Here is a 16503-nt window from a genome sequence, read left to right as displayed (position 1 = left end):
TGCTTCTCCGGCCGCGAACTGCAACCTTGCAGGAATCTCCCAGGTTCCCCGCCCAACGAAAGCCCCCAGACCCAAATGGAGAGGGGCTGCTTGGGGACCCCCTGGGGGCCCTTCAGGCCAGCTAGATCTTTGGGTCCTGGCTCCTTCGGTTTGGGAGCTGTTGCTGCAGTTGGGCATGTTGGCCGGAGAGTGCTTCTCGGACCGCGAACTGCAACCTTGCAGGTACCTCCCAGGTTCCCGGCCCAACGAAAGCCCCCAGACCCAAATTGAGAGGGGCTGCTTGGGGCCCCCCTGGGGGCCCTTCAGGCCAGCTAGGTCTTTGGCTCCTGGCTCCTTCGGTTTGGGAGCTGTTGCTGCAGTTGGGCATGTTGGCCGGAGAGTGCTTCTCGGGCCGCGAACTGCAACCTTGAAGGAATCTCCCAGGTTCCATGCCCAACGAAAGCCCCCAGACCCAAATGGAGAGGGGCTGCTTGGGGGCCCCCTGGGGGCCCTTCAGGACAGCTAGGTCTTTGGGTCCTGGCTCCTTCGGTTTGGGAGCTGTTGCTGCAGTTGGGCATGTTGGCCGGAGAGTGCTTCTCGGGCCGCGAACTGCAACCTTGCAGGAATCTCCCAGGTTCCCGGCCCAACGAAAGCCCCCAGACCCAAATGGAGATGGGCTGCTTGGGGGCCCCCTGGGGGCCCTTCAGGCCAGCTAGGTCTTTGGGTCCTGGCTCCTTCGGTTTGGGAGCTGTTGCTGCAGTTGGGCATGTTGGCCGGAGAGTGCTTCTCGGGCCGCGAACTGCAACCTTGCATGATTTTCCCAGTATCCCCGCCCAACGAAAGCCCCCAGACCCAAATGGAGAGGGGCTGCTTGGGGACCCCCTGGGGGCCCTTCAGGCCAGCTAGGTCTTTGGGTCCTGGCTCCTTCGCTTTGGGAGCTGTTGCTGCAGTTGGGCATGTTGGCCGGAGAGTGCTTTTCGGGCCGCGAACTGCAACCTTGCAGGATTCTCCCAGGTTCCCGGCCCAACGAAAGCCCCCAGACCCAAATTGAGAGGGGCTGCTTGGGGCCCCCCTGGGGGCCCTTCAGGCCAGCTAGGTCTTTGGGTCCTGGCTCCTTCGGTTTGGGAGCTGTTGCTGCAGTTGGGCATGTTGGCCGGAGAGTGCTTCTCGGGCCGCGAACTGCAACCTTGAAGGAATCTCCCAGGTTCCATGCCCAACGAAAGCCCCCAGACCCAAATGGAGAGGGGCTGCTTGGGGGCCCCCTGGGGGCCCTTCAGGCCAGCTAGGTCTTTGGGTCCTGGCTCCTTCGGTTTGGGAGCTGTTGCTGCAGTTGGGCATGTTGGCCGGAGAGTGCTTCTCGGGCCGCGAACTGCAACCTTGCAGGAATCTCCCAGGTTCCCGGCCCAACGAAAGCCCCCAGACCCAAATGGAGAGGGGCTGCTTGGGGGCCCCCTGGGGGCCCTTCAGGCCAGCTAGGTCTTTGGGTCCTGGCTCTTTTGTTTTGGGAGCTGTTGCTGCAGTTGAGCATGTTGGCCGGAGAGTGCTTCTCGGGCCGCGAACTGTAATCTTGCAGGTACCTCTCAGGTATCCATGCCCAACGAAAACCCCCAGACCCAAATGGAGAGGGGCTGCTTGGGGGCCCCCTGGGGGCCCTTCAGGCCAGCTAGGTCTTTGGGTCCTGGCTCCTTCGCTTTGGGAGCTGTTGCTGGATATTGGGCATGTTGGCCGGAGAGTGCTTCTCGGGCCGCGAACTGCAACCTTGCAGGTACCTCTCAGGTATCCATGCCCAACGAAAGCCCCCAGACCCAAATGGAGATGGGCTGCTTGGGGGCCCCCTGGGGGCCCTTCAGGCCAGCTAGGTCTTTGGGTCCTGGCTCCTTCGCTTTGGGAGCTGTTGCTGCAGTTGGGCATGTTGGGCGGAGAGTGCTTCTCGGGCCGCGAACTGCAACCTTGCAGGAATCTCCCAGGTTCCCGGCCCAACGAAAGCCCCCAGACCCAAATGGAGAGGGACTGCTTGGGGGCCCCCTGGGGGCCCTTCAGGCCAGCTAGGTCTTTGGGTCCTGGCTCCTTCGGTTTGGGAGCTGTTGCTGCAGTTGGGCATGTTGGCCGGAGAGTGCTTCTCGGGCCGCGAACTGCAACCTTGCAGGTACCTCTCAGGTTCCCGGCCCAACGAAAACCCCCAGACCCAAATGGAGAGGGGCTGCTTGGGAGCCCCCTGGGGGCCCTTCAGGCCAGCTAGGTCTTTGGGTCCTGGCTCCTTCGCTTTGGGAGCTGTTGCTGGATATTGGGCATGTTGGCCGGAGAGTGCTTCTCCGGCCGCGAACTGCAACCTTGCAGGAATCTCCCAGGTTCCCGGCCCAACAAAAGCCCCCAGACCCAAATTGAGAGGGGCTGCTTGGGGGCCCCCTGGGGGCCCTTCAGGCCAGCTAGGTCTTTGGGTCCTGGCTCCTTCGGTTTGGGAGCTGTTGCTGCAGTTGGGCATGTTGGCCGGAGAGTGCTTCTCGGGCCGCGAACTGCAACCTTGCATGAATCTCCCAGGTTCCCCGCCCAACGAAAGCCCCCAGACCCAAATGGAGAGGGGCTGCTTGGGGGCCCCCTGGGGGCACTTCAGGCCAGCTAGGTCTTTGGGTCCTGGCTCCTTCGCTTTGGGAGCTGTTGCTGCAGTTGGGCATGTTGGCCGGAGAGTGCTTCTCGGGCCGCGAACTGCAACCTTGCAGGTACCTCTCAGGTATACATGCCCAACGAAAGCCCCCAGACCCAAATTGAGAGGGGCTACTTGGGGGCCCCCTGGGGGCCCTTCAGGCCAGCTAGGTCTTTGTGTCCTGGCTCATTCGGTTTGGGAGCTGTTGCTGCAGTTGGGCATGTTGGCCGGAGAGTGCTTCTCCGGCCGCGAACTGCAACCTTGCAGGATTCTCCCAGGTTCCCGGCCCAACGAAAGCCCCCAGACCCAAATTGAGAGGGGCTGCTTGGGGCCCCCCTGGGGGCCCTTCAGGCCAGCTAGGTCTTTGGGTCCTGGCTCCTTCGGTTTGGGAGCTGTTGCTGCAGTTGGGCATGTTGGCCGGAGAGTGCTTCTCGGGCCGCGAACTGCAACCTTGCAGGTACCTCCCAGGTTCCCGGCCCAACGAAAACCCCCAGACCCAAATGGAGATGGGCTGCTTGGGGGCCCCCTGGGGGCCCTTCAGGCCAGCTAGGTCTTTGGGTCCTGGCTCCTTCGGTTTGGGAGCTGTTGCTGCAGTTGGGCATGTTGGCCGGAGAGTGCTTCTCCGGCCGCGAACTGCAACCTTGCAGGAAGCTCCCAGGTTCCCGGCCCAACGAAAGCCCACAGACCCAAATTGAGAGGGGCTGCTTGGGGGCCCCCTGGGGGCCCTTCAGGCCAGCTAGGTCTTTGGGTCCTGGCTCTTTCGGTTTGGGAGCTGTTGCTGCAGTTGGGCATGTTGGCCGGAGAGTGCTTCTCGGGCCGCGAACTGCAACCTTGCAGGAATCTCCCAGGTTCCATGCCCAACGAAAGCCCCCAGACCCAAATGGAGAGGGGCTGCTTGGGGGCCCCCTGGGGGCCCTTCAGGCCAGCTAGGTCTTTGGGTCCTGGCTCCTTCGGTTTGGGAGCTGTTGCTGCAGTTGGGCATGTTGGCCGGAGAGTGCTTCTCGGGCCGCGAACTGCAACCTTGCAGGATTCTCCCAGGTTCCCGGCCCAACGAAATCCCCCAGACCCAAATTGAGAGGGGCTGCTTGGGGGCCCCCTGGGGGACCTTCAGGCCAGCTAGGTCTTTGGGTCCTGGCTCCTTCGCTTTGGGAGCTGTTGCTGCAGTTGGGCATGTTGGCCGGAGAGTGCTTCTCGGGCCGCGAACTGCAACCTTGCAGGATTCTCCCAGGTTCCCGGCCCAACGAAAGCCCCCAGACCCAAATGGAGAGGTGCTGCTTGGGGGCCCCCTGGGGGCCCTTCAGGCCAGCTAGGTCTTTGGGTCCTGGCTCCTTCGGTTTGGGAGCTGTTGCTGCAGTTGGGCATGTTGGCCGGAGAGTGCTTCTCGGGCCGCGAACTGCAACCTTGCAGGATTCTCCCAGGTTCCCGGCCCAACGAAAGCCCCCAGACCCAAATTGAGAGGGGCTGCTTGGGGCCCCCCTGGGGGCCCTTCAGGCCAGCTAGGTCTTTGGGTCCTGGCTCCTTCGGTTTGGGAGCTGTTGCTGCAGTTGGGCATGTTGGCCGGAGAGTGCTTCTCGGGCCGCCAACTGCAACCTTGCAGGTACCTCCCAGGTTCCCGGCCCAACGAAAACCCCCAGACCCAAATGGAGAGGGGCTGCTTGGGGGCCCTCTGGGGGCCCTTCAGGCCAGCTAGGTCTTTGGGTCCTGGCTCCTTCGCTTTGGGAGCTGTTGCTGCAGTTGAGCATGTTGGCCGGAGAGTGCTTCTCGGGCCGCGAACTGTAACTTCCAGGTACCTCTCAGGTATACATGCCCAACGAAAGCCCCCAGACCCAAATGGAGAGGTGCTGCTTGGTGGCCTTCTGGGGGCCCTTCAGGCCAGCTAGGTCTTTGGGTCCTGGCTCCTTCACTTTGGGAGCTGTTGCTGGATATTGGACATGTTGGCCGGAGAGTGCTTCTCGGGCTGCGAACTGCAACCTTGCTGGTATCTCCCAGGTTCTCAGCCTAAAGAAAGCCCCCAGACCCAAATGGAGATGGGCTGCTTGGGGGCCCCCTGGGGGCCCTTCAGGCCAGCTAGGTCTTTGGGTCCTGGCTCCTTCGGTTTGGGAGCTGTTGCTGCAGTTGGGCATGTTGGCCGGAGAGTGCTTCTCCGGCCGCGAACTGCAACCTTGCAGGAATCTCCCAGGTTCCCCGCCCAACGAAAGCCCCCAGACCCAAATGGAGATGGGCTGCTTGGGGGCCCCCTGGGGGCCCTTCAGGCCAGCTAGATCTTTGGGTCCTGGCTCCTTCGGTTTGGGAGCTGTTGCTGCAGTTGGGCATGTTGGCCGGAGAGTGCTTCTCGGGCCGCGAACTGCAACCTTGCAGGTAGCTCCCAGGTTCCCGGCCCAACGAAAGCCCCCAGACCCAAATTGAGAGGGGCTGCTTGGGGCCCCCCTGGGGGCCCTTCAGGCCAGCTAGGTCTTTGGGTCCTGGCTCCTTCGGTTTGGGAGCTGTTGCTGCAGTTGGGCATGTTGGCCGGAGAGTGCTTCTCGGGCCGCGAACTGCAACCTTGCAGGAATCTCCCAGGTTCCATGCCCAACGAAAGCCCCCAGACCCAAATGGAGAGGGGCTGCTTGGGGGCCCCCTGGGGGCCCTTCAGGCCAGCTAGGTCTTTGGGTCCTGGCTCCTTCGGTTTGGGAGCTGTTGCTGCAGTTGGGCATGTTGGCCGGAGAGTGCTTCTCAGGCCGCGAACTGCAACCTTGCAGGAATCTCCCAGGTTCCCCGCCCAACGAAAGCCCCCAGACCCAAATGGAGATGGGCTGCTTGGGGGCCCCCTGGGGGCCCTTCAGGCCAGCTAGGTCTTTGGGTCCTGGCTCCTTCGGTTTGGGAGCTGTTGCTGCAGTTGGGCATGTTGGCCGGAGAGTGCTTCTCGGGCCGCGAACTGCAACCTTGCATGAATCTCCCAGGTTCCCCGCCCAACGAAAGCCCCCAGACCCAAATGGAGAGGGGCTGCTTGGGGACCCCCTGGGGGCCCTTCAGGCCAGCTAGGTCTTTGGGTCCTGGCTCCTTCGGTTTGGGAGCTGTTGCTGCAGTTGGGCATGTTGGCCGGAGAGTGCTTTTCGGGCCGCGAACTGCAACCTTGCAGGATTCTCCCAGGTTCCCGGCCCAACGAAAGCCCCCAGACCCAAATTGAGAGGGGCTGCTTGGGGCCCCCCTGGGGGCCCTTCAGGCCAGCTAGGTCTTTGGGTCCTGGCTCCTTCGGTTTGGGAGCTGTTGCTGCAGTTGGGCATGTTGGCCGGAGAGTGCTTCTCGGGCCGCGAACTGCAACCTTGAAGGAATCTCCCAGGTTCCATGCCCAACGAAAGCCCCCAGACCCAAATGGAGAGGGGCTGCTTGGGGGCCCCCTGGGGGCCCTTCAGGCCAGCTAGGTCTTTGGGTCCTGGCTCCTTCGCTTTGGGAGCTGTTGCTGCAGTTGGGCATGTTGGCCGGAGAGTGCTTCTCGGGCCGCGAACTGCAACCTTGCAGGAATCTCCCAGGTTCCCGGCCCAACGAAAGCCCCCAGACCCAAATGGAGAGGGGCTGCTTGGGGGCCCCCTGGGGGCCCTTCAGGCCAGCTAGGTCTTTGGGTCCTGGCTCTTTCGCTTTGGGAGCTGTTGCTGCAGTTGAGCATGTTGGCCGGAGAGTGCTTCTCGGGCCGCGAACTGTAATCTTGCAGGTACATCTCAGGTATCCATGCCCAACGAAAACCCCCAGACCCAAATGGAGAGGGGCTGCTTGTGGGGCCCCCTGGGGGCCCTTCAGGCCAGCTAGGTCTTTGGGTCCTGGCTCCTTCGCTTTGGGAGCTGTTGCTGGATATTGGGCATGTTGGCCGGAGAGTGCTTCTCGGGCCGCGAACTGCAACCTTGCAGGTACCTCTCAGGTATCCATGCCCAACGAAAGCCCCCAGACCCAAATGGAGAGGGGCTGCTTGGGGGCCCCCTGGGGGCCCTTCAGGCCAGCTAGGTCTTTGGGTCCTGGCTCCTTCGCTTTGGGAGCTGTTGCTGCAGTTGGGCATGTTGGGCGGAGAGTGCTTCTCGGGCCGCGAACTGCAACCTTGCAGGAATCTCCCAGGTTCCCGGCCCAACGAAAGCCCCCAGACCCAAATGGAGAGGGACTGCTTGGGGGCCCCCTGGGGGCCCTTCAGGCCAGCTAGGTCTTTGGGTCCTGGCTCCTTCGGTTTGGGATCTGTTGCTGCAGTTGGGCATGTTGGCCGGAGAGTGCTTCTCGGGCCGCGAACTGCAACCTTGCAGGTACCTCTCAGGTTCCCGGCCCAACGAAAACCCCCAGACCCAAATGGAGAGGGGCTGCTTGGGAGCCCCCTGGGGGCCCTTCAGGCCAGCTAGGTCTTTGGGTCCTGGCTCCTTCGCTTTGGGAGCTGTTGCTGGATATTGGGCATGTTGGCCGGAGAGTGCTTCTCGGGCCGCGAACTGCAACCTTGCAGGAATCTCCCAGGTTCCCGGCCCAACGAAAACCCCCAGACCCAAATTGAGAGGGGCTGCTTGGGGGACCCCTGGGGGCCCTTCAGGCCAGCTAGGTCTTTGGGTCCTGGCTCCTTCGCTTTGGGAGCTGTTGCTGCAGTTGGGCATGTTGGCCGGAGAGTGCTTCTCGGGCCGCGAACTGCAACCTTGCATGAATCTCCCAGGTTCCCCGCCCAACGAAAGCCCCCAGACCCAAATGGAGAGGGGCTGCTTGGGGGCCCCCTGGGGGCACTTCAGGCCAGCTAGGTCTTTGGGTCCTGGCTCCTTCGCTTTGGGAGCTGTTGCTGCAGTTGGGCATGTTGGCCGGAGAGTGCTTCTCGGGCCGCGAACTGTAATCTTGCAGGTACCTCTCAGGTATCCATGCCCAACGAAAGCCCCCAGACCCAAATTGAGAGGGGCTGCTTGGGGGCCCCCTGGGGGCCCTTCAGGCCAGCTAGGTCTTTGGGTCCTGGCTCCTTCGCTTTGGGAGCTGTTGCTGGATATTGGGCAAGTTGGCCGGAGAGTGCTTCTCGGGCCGCGAACTGCAACCTTGCAGGTACCTCTCAGGTATCCATGCCCAACGAAAGCCCCCAGACCCAAATTGAGAGGGGCTGCTTGGGGGCCCCCTGGGGGCCCTTCAGGCCAGCTAGGTCTTTGGGTCCTGGCTCCTTCGCTTTGGGAGCTGTTGCTGGATATTGGGCATGTTGGCCGGAGAGTGCTTCTCCGGCCGTGAACTGCAACCTTGCAGGAATCTCCCAGGTTCCCGGCCCAACGAAAGCCCCCAGACCCAAATTGAGAGGGGCTGCTTGGGGGCCCCCTGGGGGCCCTTCAGGCCAGCTAGGTCTTTGGGTCCTGGCTCCTTCGGTTTGGGAGCTGTTGCTGCAGTTGGGCATGTTGGCCGGAGAGTGCTTCTCGGGCCGCGAACTGCAACCTTGCAGGTACCTCTCAGGTTCCCGGCCCAACGAAAACCCCCAGACCCAAATGGAGAGGGGCTGCTTGGGAGCCCCCTGGGGGCCCTTCAGGCCAGCTAGGTCTTTGGGTCCTGGCTCCTTCGCTTTGGGAGCTGTTGCTGGATATTGGGCATGTTGGCCGGAGAGTGCTTCTCCGGCCGCGAACTGCAACCTTGCAGGAATCTCCCAGGTTCCCGGCCCAACGAAAGCCCCCAGACCCAAATTGAGAGGGGCTGCTTGGGGGCCCCCTGGGGGCCCTTCAGGCCAGCTAGGTCTTTGGGTCCTGGCTCCTTCGCTTTGGGAGCTGTTGCTGCAGTTGGGCATGTTGGCCGGAGAGTGCTTCTCGGGCCGCGAACTGCAACCTTGCATGAATCTCCCAGGTTCCCCGCCCAACGAAAGCCCCCAGACCCAAATGGAGAGGGGCTGCTTGGGGGCCCCCTGGGGGCCCTTCAGGCCAGCTAGGTCTTTGGGTCCTGGCTCCTTCGGTTTGGGAGCTGTTGCTGCAGTTGGGCATGTTGGCCGGAGAGTGCTTCTCCGGCCGCGAACTGCAACCTTGCAGGATTCTCCCAGGTTCCCGGCCCAACGAAAGCCCCCAGACCCAAATTGAGAGGGGCTGCTTGGGGCCCCCCTGGGGGCCCTTCAGGCCAGCTAGGTCTTTGGGTCCTGGCTCCTTCGGTTTGGGAGCTGTTGCTGTAGTTGTGCATGTTGGCCGGAGAGTGCTTCTCGGGCCGCGAACTGCAACCTTGCAGGTACCTCCCAGGTTCCCGGCCCAACGAAAACCCCCAGACCCAAATGGAGAGGGGCTGCTTGGGGGCCCCCTGGGGGCCCTTCAGGCCAGCTAGGTCTTTGGGTCCTGGCTCCTTCGCTTTGGGAGCTGTTGCTGCAGTTGGGCATGTTGGCCGGAGAGTGCTTCTCCGGCCGCGAACTGCAACCTTGCAGGTACCTCCCAGGTTCCCGGCCCAACGAAAACCCCCAGACCCAAATGGAGAGGGGCTGCTTGGGGGCCCCCTGGGGGCCCTTCAGGCCAGCTAGGTCTTTGGGTCCTGGCTCCTTCGGTTTGGGAGCTGTTGCTGCAGTTGGGCATGTTGGCCGGAGAGTGCTTCTCCGGCCGCGAACTGCATCCTTGCAGGAATCTCCCAGGTTCCCGGCCCAACGAAAGCCCACAGACCCAAATTGAGAGGGGCTGCTTGGGGGCCCCCTGGGGGCCCTTCAGGCCAGCTAGGTCTTTGGGTCCTGGCTCCTTCGGTTTGGGAGCTGTTGCTGCAGTTGGGCATGTTGGCCAGAGAGTGCTTCTCGGGCCGCGAACTGCAACCTTGCAGGAATCTCCCAGGTTCCATGCCCAACGAAAGCCCCCAGACCCAAATTGAGAGGGGCTGCTTGGGGGCCCCCTGGGGGCCCTTCAGGCCAGCTAGGTCTTTGGGTCCTGGCTCCTTCGCTTTGGGAGCTGTTGCTGCAGTTGGGCATGTTGGCCGGAGAGTGCTTCTCGGGCCGCCAACTGCAACCTTGCAGGATTCTCCCAGGTTCCCGGCCCAACGAAATCCCCCAGACCCAAATTGAGAGGGGCTGCTTGGGGGCCCCCTGGGGGCCCTTCAGGCCAGCTAGGTCTTTGGGTCCTGGCTCCTTCGCTTTGGGAGCTGTTGCTGCAGTTGGGCATGTTGGCCGGAGAGTGCTTCTCCGGCCGCGAACTGCAACCTTGCAGGATTCTCCCAGGTTCCCCGCCCAACGAAAGCCCCCAGACCCAAATTGAGAGGGGCTGCTTGGGGCCCCCTGGGGGCCCTTCAGGCCAGCTAGGTCTTTGGGTCCTGGCTCCTTCGGTTTGGGAGCTGTTGCTGCAGTTGGGCATGTTGGCCGGAGAGTGCTTCTCGGGCCGCGAACTGCAACCTTGCAGGTACCTCCCAGGTTCCCGGCCCAACGAAAACCCCCAGACCCAAATGGAGAGGGGCTGCTTGGGGGCCCCCTGGGGGCCCTTCAGGCCAGCTAGGTCTTTGGGTCCTGGCTCCTTCGCTTTGGGAGCTGTTGCTGCAGTTGAGCATGTTGGCCAGAGAGTGCTTCTCGGGCCGCGAACTGTAACTTCCAGGTACCTCTCAGGTATACATGCCCAACGAAAGCCCCCAGACCCAAATGGAGAGGTGCTGCTTGGTGGCCTTCTGGGGGCCCTTCAGGCCAGCTAGGTCTTTGGGTCCTGGCTCCTTCACTTTGGGAGCTGTTGCTGGATATTGGACATGTTGGCCGGAGAGTGCTTCTCGGGCCGCGAACTGCAACCTTGCATGAATCTCCCAGGTTCCCCGCCCAACGAAAGCCCCCAGACCCAAATGGAGAGGGGCTGCTTGGGGGCCCCCTGGGGGCACTTCAGGCCAGCTAGGTCTTTGGGTCCTGGCTCCTTCGCTTTGGGAGCTGTTGCTGCAGTTGGGCATGTTGGCCGGAGAGTGCTTCTCGGGCCGCGAACTGTAATCTTGCAGGTACATCTCAGGTATCCATGCCCAACGAAAGCCCCCAGACCCAAATGGAGAGGGGCTGCTTGGGGGCCCCCTGGGGGCCCTTCAGGCCAGCTAGGTCTTTGGGTCCTGGCTCCTTCGCTTTGGGAGCTGTTGCTGGATATTGGGCATGTTGGCCGGAGAGTGCTTCTCCGGCCGCGAACTGCAACCTTGCAGGAATCTCCCAGGTTCCCGGCCCAACGAAAGCCCCCAGACCCAAATTGAGAGGGGCTGCTTGGGGGCCCCCTGGGGGCCCTTCAGGCCAGCTAGGTCTTTGGGTCCTGGCTCCTTCGCTTTGGGAGCTGTTGCTGCAGTTGGGCATGTTGGCCGGAGAGTGCTTCTCGGGCCGCGAACTGCAACCTTGCATGAATCTCCCAGGTTCCCCGCCCAACGAAAGCCCCCAGACCCAAATGGAGAGGGGCTGCTTGGGGGCCCCCTGGGGGCCCTTCAGGCCAGCTAGGTCTTTGGGTCCTGGCTCCTTCGGTTTGGGAGCTGTTGCTGCAGTTGGGCATGTTGGCCGGAGAGTGCTTCTCCGGCCGCGAACTGCAACCTTGCAGGATTCTCCCAGGTTCCCGGCCCAACGAAAGCCCCCAGACCCAAATTGAGAGGGGCTGCTTGGGGGCCCCCTGGGGGCCCTTCAGGCCAGCTAGGTCTTTGGGTCCTGGCTCCTTCGGTTTGGGAGCTGTTGCTGTAGTTGTGCATGTTGGCCGGAGAGTGCTTCTCGGGCCGCGAACTGCAACCTTGCAGGTACCTCCCAGGTTCCCGGCCCAACGAAAACCCCCAGACCCAAATGGAGAGGGGCTGCTTGGGGACCCCCTGGGGGCCCTTCAGGCCAGCTAGGTCTTTGGGTCCTGGCTCCTTCGCTTTGGGAGCTGTTGCTGCAGTTGGGCATGTTGGCCGGAGAGTGCTTCTCCGGCCGCGAACTGCAACCTTGCAGGTACGTCCCAGGTTCCCGGCCCAACGAAAACCCCCAGACCCAAATGGAGAGGGGCTGCTTGGGGGCCCCCTGGGGGCCCTTCAGGCCAGCTAGGTCTTTGGGTCCTGGCTCCTTCGGTTTGGGAGCTGTTGCTGCAGTTGGGCATGTTGGCCGGAGAGTGCTTCTCCGGTCGCGAACTGCATCCTTGCAGGAATCTCCCAGGTTCCCGGCCCAACGAAAGCCCACAGACCCAAATTGAGAGGGGCTGCTTGGGGGCCCCCTGGGGGCCCTTCAGGCCAGCTAGGTCTTTGGGTCCTGGCTCCTTCGGTTTGGGAGCTGTTGCTGCAGTTGGGCATGTTGGCCAGAGAGTGCTTCTCGGGCCGCGAACTGCAACCTTGCAGGAATCTCCCAGGTTCCATGCCCAACGAAAGCCCCCAGACCCAAATTGAGAGGGGCTGCTTGGGGGCCCCCTGGGGGCCCTTCAGGCCAGCTAGGTCTTTGGGTCCTGGCTCCTTCGGTTTGGGAGCTGTTGCTGCAGTTGGGCATGTTGGCCGGAGAGTGCTTCTCGGGCCGCCAACTGCAACCTTGCAGGATTCTCCCAGGTTCCCGGCCCAACGAAATCCCCCAGACCCAAATTGAGAGGGGCTGCTTGGGGGCCCCCTGGGGGCCCTTCAGGCCAGCTAGGTCTTTGGGTCCTGGCTCCTTCGCTTTGGGAGCTGTTGCTGCAGTTGGGCATGTTGGCCGGAGAGTGCTTCTCCGGCCGCGAACTGCAACCTTGCAGGATTCTCCCAGGTTCCCCGCCCAACGAAAGCCCCCAGACCCAAATTGAGAGGGGCTGCTTGGGGCCCCCTGGGGGCCCTTCAGGCCAGCTAGGTCTTTGGGTCCTGGCTCCTTCGGTTTGGGAGCTGTTGCTGCAGTTGGGCATGTTGGCCGGAGAGTGCTTCTCGGGCCGCGAACTGCAACCTTGCAGGTACCTCCCAGGTTCCCGGACCAACGAAAACCCCCAGACCCAAATGGAGAGGGGCTGCTTGGGGGCCCCCTGGGGGCCCTTCAGGCCAGCTAGGTCTTTGGGTCCTGGCTCCTTCGCTTTGGGAGCTGTTGCTGCAGTTGAGCATGTTGGCCAGAGAGTGCTTCTCGGGCCGCGAACTGTAACTTCCAGGTACCTCTCAGGTATACATGCCCAACGAAAGCCCCCAGACCCAAATGGAGAGGTGCTGCTTGGTGGCCTTCTGGGGGCCCTTCAGGCCAGCTAGGTCTTTGGGTCCTGGCTCCTTCACTTTGGGAGCTGTTGCTGGATATTGGACATGTTGGCCGGAGAGTGCTTCTCGGGCTGCGAACTGCAACCTTGCTGGTATCTCCCAGGTTCTCAGCCTAAAGAAAGCCCCCAGACCCAAATGGAGATGGGCTGCTTGGGGGCCCCCTGGGGGCCCTTCAGGCCAGCTAGGTCTTTGGGTCCTGGCTCCTTCGGTTTGGGAGCTGTTGCTGCAGTTGGGCATGTTGGCCGGAGAGTGCTTCTCCGGCCACGAACTGCAACCTTGCAGGAATCTCCCAGGTTTCCCGCCCAACGAAAGCCCCCAGACCCAAATGGAGAGGGGCTGCTTGGGGACCCCCTGGGGGCCCTTCAGGCCGGCTAGATCTTTGGGTCCTGGCTCCTTCGGTTTGGGAGCTGTTGCTGCAGTTGGGCATGTTGGCCGGAGAGTGCTTCTCGGGCCGCGAACTGCAACCTTGCAGGTACCTCCCAGGTTCCCGGCCCAACGAAAGCCCCCAGACCCAAATGGAGAGGGGCTGCTTGGGGCCCCCCTGGGGGCCCTTCAGGCCAGCTAGGTCTTTGGGTCCTGGCTCCTTCGGTTTGGGAGCTGTTGCTGCAGTTGGGCATGTTGGCCGGAGAGTGCTTCTCGGGCCGCGAACTGCAACCTTGAAGGAATCTCCCAGGTTCCATGCCCAACGAAAGCCCCCAGACCCAAATGGAGATGGGCTGCTTGGGGGCCCCCTGGGGGCCCTTCAGGCCAGCTAGGTCTTTGGGTCCTGGCTCCTTCGGTTTGGGAGCTGTTGCTGCAGTTGGGCATGTTGGCCGGAGAGTGCTTCTCGGGCCGCGAACTGCAACCTTGCAGGAATCTCCCAGGTTCCCGGCCCAACGAAAGCCCCCAGACCCAAATGGAGATGGGCTGCTTGGGGGCCCCCTGGGGGCCCTTCAGGCCAGCTAGGTCTTTGGGTCCTGGCTCCTTCGGTTTGGGAGCTGTTGCTGCAGTTGGGCATGTTGGCCGGAGAGTGCTTCTCGGGCCGCGAACTGCAACCTTGAAGGAATCTCCCAGGTTCCATGCCCAACGAAAGCCCCCAGACCCAAATGGAGAGGGGCTGCTTGGGGGCCCCCTGGGGGCCCTTCAGGCCAGCTAGGTCTTTGGGTCCTGGCTCCTTCGGTTTGGGAGCTGTTGCTGCAGTTGGGCATGTTGGCCGGAGAGTGCTTCTCGGGCCGCGAACTGCAACCTTGCAGGAATCTCCCAGGTTCCCGGCCCAACGAAAGCCCCCAGACCCAAATGGAGAGGGGCTGCTTGGGGGCCCCCTGGGGGCCCTTCAGGCCAGCTAGGTCTTTGGGTCCTGGCTCTTTTGTTTTGGGAGCTGTTGCTGCAGTTGAGCATGTTGGCCGGAGAGTGCTTCTCGGGCCGCGAACTGTAATCTTGCAGGTACATCTCAGGTATCCATGCCCAACGAAAACCCCCAGACCCAAATGGAGAGGGGCTGCTTGGGGGCCCCCTGGGGGCCCTTCAGGCCAGCTAGGTCTTTGGGTCCTGGCTCCTTCGCTTTGGGAGCTGTTGCTGGATATTGGGCATGTTGGCCGGAGAGTGCTTCTCGGGCCGCGAACTGCAACCTTGCAGGTACCTCTCAGGTATCCATGCCCAACGAAAGCCCCCAGACCCAAATGGAGATGGGCTGCTTGGGGGCCCCCTGGGGGCCCTTCAGGCCAGCTAGGTCTTTGGGTCCTGGCTCCTTCGCTTTGGGAGCTGTTGCTGCAGTTGGGCATGTTGGGCGGAGAGTGCTTCTCGGGCCGCGAACTGCAACCTTGCAGGAATCTCCCAGGTTCCCGGCCCAACGAAAGCCCCCAGACCCAAATGGAGAGGGACTGCTTGGGGGCCCCCTGGGGGCCCTTCAGGCCAGCTAGGTCTTTGGGTCCTGGCTCCTTCGGTTTGGGATCTGTTGCTGCAGTTGGGCATGTTGGCCGGAGAGTGCTTCTCGGGCCGCGAACTGCAACCTTGCAGGTACCTCTCAGGTTCCCGGCCCAACGAAAACCCCCAGACCCAAATGGAGAGGGGCTGCTTGGGAGCCCCCTGGGGGCCCTTCAGGCCAGCTAGGTCTTTGGGTCCTGGCTCCTTCGCTTTGGGAGCTGTTGCTGGATATTGGGCATGTTGGCCGGAGAGTGCTTCTCCGGCCGCGAACTGCAACCTTGCAGGAATCTCCCAGGTTCCCGGCCCAACGAAAGCCCCCAGACCCAAATGGAGAGGGGCTGCTTGGGGGCCCCCTGGGGGCCCTTCAGGCCAGCTAGGTCTTTGGGTCCTGGCTCCTTCGGTTTGGGAGCTGTTGCTGCAGTTGGGCATGTTGGCCGGAGAGTGCTTCTCGGGCCGCGAACTGCAACCTTGCAGGAATCTCCCAGGTTCCCCGCCCAACGAAAGCCCCCAGACCCAAATGGAGAGGGGCTGCTTGGGGGCCCCCTGGGGGCCCTTCAGGCCAGCTAGGTCTTTGGGTCCTGGCTCCTTTGCTTTGGGAGCTGTTGCTGGATATTGGGCATGTTGGCCGGAGAGTGCTTCTCGGGCCGCGAACTGCAACCTTGCAGGTACCTCTCAGGTATACATGCCCAACGAAAGCCCCCAGACCCAAATGGAGAGGGGCTGCTTCGGGGCCCCCTGGGGGCACTTCAGGCCAGCTAGGTCTTTGGGTCCTGGCTCCTTCGCTTTGGGAGCTGTTGCTGCAGTTGGGCATGTTGGCCGGAGAGTGCTTCTCCGGCCGCGAACTGCAACCTTGCAGGATTCTCCCAGGTTCCCGACCCAACGAAAGCCCCCAGACCCAAATTGAGAGGTGCTGCTTGGGGGCCCCCTGGGGGCCCTTCAGGCCAGCTAGGTCTTTGGGTCCTGGCTCCTTCGGTTTGGGAGCTGTTGCTGCAGTTGGGCATGTTGGCCGGAGAGTGCTTCTCCGGCCGCGAACTGCATCCTTGCAGGATTCTCCCAGGTTCCCGGCCCAACGAAAGCCCCCAGACCCAAATTGAGAGGGGCTGCTTGGGGCCCCCCTGGGGGCCCTTCAGGCCAGCTAGGTCTTTGGGTCCTGGCTCGTTCGGTTTGGGAGCTGTTGCTGCAGTTGGGCATGTTGGCCGGAGAGTGCTTCTCGGGCCGCGAACTGCAACCTTGCAGGTACCTCCCAGGTTCCCGGCCCAACGAAAACCCCCAGACCCAAATGGAGAGGGGCTGCTTGGGGACCCCCTGGGGGCCCTTCAGGCCAGCTAGGTCTTTGGGTCCTGGCTCCTTCGGTTTGGGAGCTGTTGCTGCAGTTGGGCATGTTGGCCGGAGAGTGCTTCTCCGGCCGCGAACTGCAACCTTGCAGGTACCTCCCAGGTTCCCGGCCCAACGAAAACCCCCAGACCCAAATTGAGAGGGGCTGCTTGGGGGCCCCCTGGGGGCCCTTCAGGCCAGCTAGGTCTTTGGGTCCTGGCTCCTTCGGTTTGGGAGCTGTTGCTGCAGTTGGGCATGTTGGCCGGAGAGTGCTTCTCCGGCCGCGAACTGCATCCTTGCAGGAATCTCCCAGGTTCCCGGCCCAACGAAAGCCCACAGACCCAAATTGAGAGGGGCTGCTTGGGGGCCCCCTGGGGGCCCTTCAGGCCAGCTAGGTCTTTGGGTCCTGGCTCCTTCGGTTTGGGAGCTGTTGCTGCAGTTGGGCATGTTGGCCGGAGAATGCTTCTCGGGCCGCGAACTGCAACCTTGCAGGAATCTCCCAGGTTCCATGCCCAACGAAAGCCCCCAGACCCAAATGGAGAGGGGCTGCTTGGGGGCCCCCTGGGGGCCCTTCAGGCCAGCTAGGTCTTTGGGTCCTG

This window comes from Gallinula chloropus (assembly GCF_964237585.1).
Source record: "Gallinula chloropus genome assembly, chromosome: 15".
In the NCBI taxonomy this organism is placed as follows: Eukaryota; Metazoa; Chordata; class Aves; order Gruiformes; family Rallidae; genus Gallinula; species Gallinula chloropus.
This window is presented reverse-complemented; position numbering follows the sequence as displayed.